Here is a 6,168-nt window from a genome sequence, read left to right as displayed (position 1 = left end):
TCTGGATTCAACCCGTGCAAGATAGGTTATCTTAGCAACTCAACTTAGCATGAACTAATGCAGACTACTGGTGATAGTTCAGGTCGGCTGCTTCTTCAGTTTTAGTCTCCCCTAATTCTGGAATCTTTGCTGTGCTTCTAACTGTGTGTTGTGGTTTTACAGGGATAGATGAAAAATCTGTAATTGCATGTCTTTCCTAGCAAAAAACTGGAAGAAGTTTGCTCTGCATCATATGACTGCATTTTCCTTTTCCTTTTTCATCTCTTGAAAAGTAGAATTCTCTCCTGAAATATTTTTTTTTCCATTTTCATTCATTCTTCTTGCACATTTGAGAGACGAAACATCTGATAAGATCTAGCATGACGAGTGCTTCTCAATTATGCAGACCTCTCCTTTCAGCCTTTGCTTTACTTTTCCTGTCCTCTCTTCTATTAATTCAGATCCATCTTAATTCTCTTTTTGCATCACATTCCTATATTATGTTCCCTAACCCTTAGAAATACACTAACTGCCACATATGAATACTAATTCTGCTAGCAAAAATTTCTTCTAGTCAGATGGCTCATGTCTGGAATATGCTGATGGTATGAGAGGTATGCAGACAGGTGGCATTTTGTGGATATATGTGTCCTGAAGTTAGTATACAAAAAACAAGTAAACATACTCATGGAGCAGATCCAGAAAAAGCCCAGCACTACTGTACTTTATAGAAAAGTCTAATTATTAATTCCTTTCAAAACCATTCTAGTCTCAATCTCAGACCAAATCATTGGCCTACCAAATTAAAAATTTCCCAATACTTCAATGAACACTGAATCATTCTCTCAATCATTCAGTGTACCTGATACTTGGACTAGAATGAGTAACATACTGCCGATTCCATAGTCCTTGCAAATTTTGGCAGCAATGAATTTCTCATCACTCCAGTTTAAAAACTGCCTTAGTTTACTTCAAACACTTGGTCAATATTATTTTAAAAGATCACTTTATGTGGCCCCTTGGATTCAAATTTCTACATTACTACAGATTTATGCAAAAATTCATTAGAATGTTCACTTTTTATCTGCATTCCTGAAAACAATAAGCAGTGCCTGTGAATATTCACCAGTAATCTGTTGTAGCGTTGGCCCCTCTCTGATTATCATCAACATTCATTTCAAAGACAATTTTTTGGTTTTCTGTTGTACAGAATTCATTTAATTGAATGAAAATCACTGTTTGCACTTAAAAATAAAGAATTCACACATCATATACACATTATGAGGCACAGCTTTCCTGTAGTAAACTGTCATCATCCCACTGACATGAAGATTCTAACCTAGCCTGAATAATTTACACATTAACACCATCTAGAAAAATAGAATTTGTAAAAAAAAAACAAAAAACAAACAAAAAAAACCAAGACTGAAGAGTACCTAATTCTATTAACCCTAGTTAATTGGTAACATTCAAAAATTACGTTAACTTTTAAAGAAAAATAACACCAGTTATAAGCATTCATTTTTAAATGCAATGGACAAAACAACTCTGACAAAAACTCTTTTTGTACATATAAGAGTTTTCATTCTAATTCTACAATCTTCTAGAAAAAAAACAGACAAGATTCAGTATTGTCAGTCTGAGTGCTCAACTTCTGGTTTTGCTTTTTCTTGGTTTTCAGTGCCACTTACTACAGAAATTGTAGTTTGGGAATCAGCATTTTTGTTTCTAAGGTAGCACTTAAACAGAATGCAAAGCCAGGCCTCACATAATCCTCTTATCCCATATAAAAAAAAAACAAACACCACAACCTCTTAAACGCTGAAGAGTGCAAGCAATTTGACATACAAGAGTAATGAATCTGCAGGCTCATTTTTATTTCTGCTTTTGCAGTTCCTCTTTTTGGACCCACTTCTGGCTAGTCAAATGCATTGGTTCTTAAGACCTTTGGAGGGTCACTCTTCATTAAAATAAGCTCTCTAGTAATAGTATTCTAGAAATGCTGCACAGCTGCATTTCACATAGTTTGTGTAAAACCTCCTGTTTGAACTGCTTCTAGTTGTGGTTTTACTATTAAGACCAACACATTTGCTTTCCGGCCATGAAACCTCTCGGCATATTCTCTTCTAGGACATCTGTGACCAACTCCGAACCCCTGTACGGTTAGGTAATGTTTAATTTGGCTTCTCTTCCCAGCCAATTTGACTTGTTAAATATTTGTAAAATGGTAAGATAGTGCTCTACCATCATGTCTTTTTGCACAGATGATCTCCCTACACAAAAATAAAAGGGGATTATAGTAAAATAATTACTATTATCGGTTTTTCCCTATTCCATTTTGTTGATAATTACTCATCAGTCAATGTAACAGGCTTCCAAATTTTCTGTTAACTTTATTGCTATACTCAACACCTTTGTGGGACTGAGCCCTTAGAAAATCAGTTTATTTGCAAATCTCTTTATAGTTTGCATACTATCCATCATTGCATTAAGTACCTTTTGACTATATTTCTATGACCTTTAACTCAGAAGATACCTAAATGGCAAAATACTCTCAATCACTATGACTCTTGCGCTCTGAAATGAGGCTAAACACAGAGAAATTACTACATAAAAATAACATTGTCCTTCTGTATTGCTCTAAGTACTTATTGATATTGACTATAATGTCAATCCCAACCACTGGAATAGCAATTTTTAATCTATATGAGAGTCTTCACACTTGACACTATCCCATGGATTTGCTGCTTTCACTCATAGCTGTTCTGCAGTTCATATAATGCTTAACAGCTGTCAGAAGGCATGGTTTTACCACAGCCTTGAGAAAGCCCTGAAAATAATGAAGTGAACAAGATTTAACTAAGAAAAGAATCTGATGAATGGTTGCTATTGATGCTGATGATTCTCCAGACAGATACGAGTGATAAATTGTCTTGACCTTAGACCTCTCATGACATATTCTCATTGGATTGTTTTACTCACCTTTCCTTTCCTATCCTTATCTGTAGAAATGAGAAAACGAGCTTGAGGTAACAGCTTACAGCAGCAGGGGAAGGAAGCAGGTATCCTTAAGACCTGGTCATCTTCACCTCAGCTGCAGAAGAATCATGTTTTCACTGGAAGCAGAATAGGTTTAGACTCACTCATTCACACTGCTTCACCACCATGGAAACTTTAAGGTGACTTCTTTTGAGTGAGGAGGAAACTGTATCAAGAACTCTGAAGAACTTTTACACCACTAGAATCAGTCATGGGAAAACCATTGCAGAAGCTATGCAATTTGTTTCTCTCACCACAGCTTTCAAATGCAAAGGACAATGACTTGATTTGTAGAGAGCACACACTTCACAGTAACTTAAAACTACAATTCCATTATTATTAAAGGACCCAAAACATCTTAACTTTAACAATATACAGAAATACTTCATGCAGACAAATAACAGATAAGAAAGTGTTTTCCTAAATACTTCTGGTCTGTTCTCTCGACTTTATCATCAGGTAAGACTTTATTTACTAAAGTTAACAGTTTAACAAGCTAACAGCTTAAGTTTCTTATCTGCAAGGAATTTACTTGTAATTTATGCCTGCGAAAATTAAAGTTTTTCGGGTGTTTACAAAACCAACTTCAATACCAGTTTCATTTGTGCTATTTACAAGGTCTAGTTCATATATAATACAAATAGTGTGTTTTCAAGAAGTTACTGCAATTCATCTTTTTTTTCCTATGGAAAATAAGCCCATAAGGAAGATTTGTTTAGTTGGGTTTATTTCTTTTGCATGGAGAATGACAAGCCTAGTCAGAGCAAGAGAGTTTGAACATCAGGAACTGAACAAAGAACTCACACCTGTTTCAGAACTCTCACGTTTATTATTACCTGAAAATGAGAGTGGCTCAAGGCCTCTCAGATGTGCAGGTGTAAAATTTCACTGGCCCATAAACATTCAGGGTAAAATACATACTGTGAGACAGAAGAATCCAGTTGTGATTGTAGAAGAAAAGGAGATAGTATGTATTCTGACATGGGTATTTATCACCATTTGCTTTTTCATATCACCTTTTTATGCCTCTTGCAACCTCTCCATGCTACCATAAGGAATTCAGCTCTTTCATTCTTGAGTTTTCTCACAGCTTTTTGAGTGAATACCAATTCCACTTCCAGCCATTTCCTGGTGTGCATTCTATGTAACTTATTCCATGGTTACTTCAGCTTCAGAGATCCTCTGCCGTGTCTCTCATCTGCCTTCTCTTCTATTCCCTAAGAAGTCTTTCCAGGTTCTTCCATTACTAACATCAAAGAAAATAATAAGTTTTGCTCCCCTCCCATGCGCTTGTCCTCTTTGCATCTGTTTGACCTTGAATTCTCTATTCTGACACATCACTGAATCATAAATGTTTGAAGCTGGATTGTCTTTAGTCCAACTCTCTGCTCAAAGGAGGACCAACTTGAATAGGTTGCTTATGGCCATGTCATGAAGTAACATGTGCCAGAGCCCTATATAGTAGCAATTTTGAGTTGTTTCGTAGGAAAAATTAAAGCTACTTTTGGCACTAAATTCTGCTTTCACATGAAAGTCAGTTGTAGTCTTGGTACTAATTTTGTTGGGAGAATTATTTCCTCAGGACTGTGACACTAGTTGGAATTGAATACAACTTAATTTTCTGTTTATTCACTTAATAAAAGTCCTAGCTGTTTAATTCTCAACCCCGAGATCATTTCTCAAGGCTCTATAAACTAAACACCTTTTTACAAACACAGGCTTTTTTAACACCTCACAGAGACACCTTAGTTACTTGCACAATAATGTTAAATAAAAAAGTATGTTTTCTAATTAAGTCTTCATAAATTAGCATTGTTGTACCAGAAATGGTGGAAAAATAGCAAGGTTAGATAAAATTTGAGGTTTTCCTTACACTGATTTGTTTTTATTGTGTCATTTAAACAGCATTATACCACACTAATATATAATTAGTTCTGCCTATAGTCTTTGGCAGTTTTTCCTTTTTAAGCTAGAAGCTCTACAGAAGCAATGTACAAGCACCTTTGTGTTACATTGTTACATGGAGCCCTATTACAACAGAATCACAGATTTTCTGGGTCCTCCATAAATCATGAGAGTGTAGATGAGAAAGAACGAAGCCCTATCCCAACTTTACCTCACATAGCAAAAAGGTTTTTCAGTTTGCAAACATAACAGAGTATAACTTCCAGATTCAGCATTTTTCTCATAAACCATTATGTTAAATTAAATAACTTTACCCATTTATTGTTAAAGCTACGATTTCAATGGGAATGGCAGAGTCTTCAGTTAGAAATGGTCTCCCTTTAACCTTACAGAAAACCATCACTGTATTCTCCCTGGATGTTTTTCCCAGTTACTACAGTCAGTTGTTTGGCTAGAGAAAAATTATCATCTGACATGTAACAAAGCACAACCCCTAATTTCAGTTGCTTAGGGTGTGACCACACAGACATATACACAGCCACAGTTCCTTTCTGGGGGAATAGTTAGGACTCCTTGCTGCTAATGATAGGTCTGATCACCTGTCCAGGCTAAACCCCATTACAGGCACAGATCTATATCTCATAAACTATTTTGCAAGGGAACTTCAGCTGCCTTCCAGCAGCTTGTGTTCTGTACGATCTTCTGCTTTCCCATTTCTTGTGACATTATTAGTTTATATATGTAAACCATTAGGATTTCCTCAGTACCTTAGAAAACAGACTGATGCATTTAAACAGCCATTACCCAAGAGTTTTTGCTGCAGTGTTTCATAGTTGTTTATAGTAGAGGTGGTCTTTGGACTTGGAAACAAATATTGACTTGAGTACATGAAGTCAGGTTTCAGCAACCTATCTGCAAGAACAGTTGTGGAATTCGTAAATTCTGGCTTCCTGACAAGGTACGTTAGGTTAAATTCAGACACTTTTGACTTTTTCTGGATACATAATGCCAGAAAAGACTTACTTTCATGTGGCACGGGATTGTAATTACTTTTCTAAAATAGTTATCAAAAACCTTCATAAGTCTACCCTATATGCATAGTGTATATGAAACAATAACCAATATTTGCAGATGTACTTCTTCTATGCTGGCAATGAAAATATTTATATATTTGAATTGCTTAATACAGTCAAACACATCTATTTACACACTCAGTACTAATCTAGTAAATAAGGCATAGCAGAA

The 6,168-nt window shown here is 35.7% G+C and overlaps 1 protein-coding gene across 1 annotated transcript in view; it reads left to right on the top strand.

Annotated features, from left to right (window-relative positions):
- PRXL2A (peroxiredoxin like 2A) overlaps positions 1 to 6,168 on the top strand; it is a 408,735-nt gene that overhangs the window by 361,776 nt on the left and 40,791 nt on the right. The window lies entirely within an intron of this gene.

This window comes from Pezoporus flaviventris, unplaced genomic scaffold, assembly GCF_033815535.1.
Source record: "Pezoporus flaviventris isolate CSIRO_AGI_PZ_B2104156 unplaced genomic scaffold, CSIRO_AGI_Pfla_v1 ptg000001l, whole genome shotgun sequence".
NCBI lineage: Eukaryota > Metazoa > Chordata > Aves > Psittaciformes > Psittacidae > Pezoporus > Pezoporus flaviventris.
The sequence above is the reverse complement of the archived record's forward strand: the minus strand, read 5'-3'. Positions and strand labels throughout refer to the sequence as shown.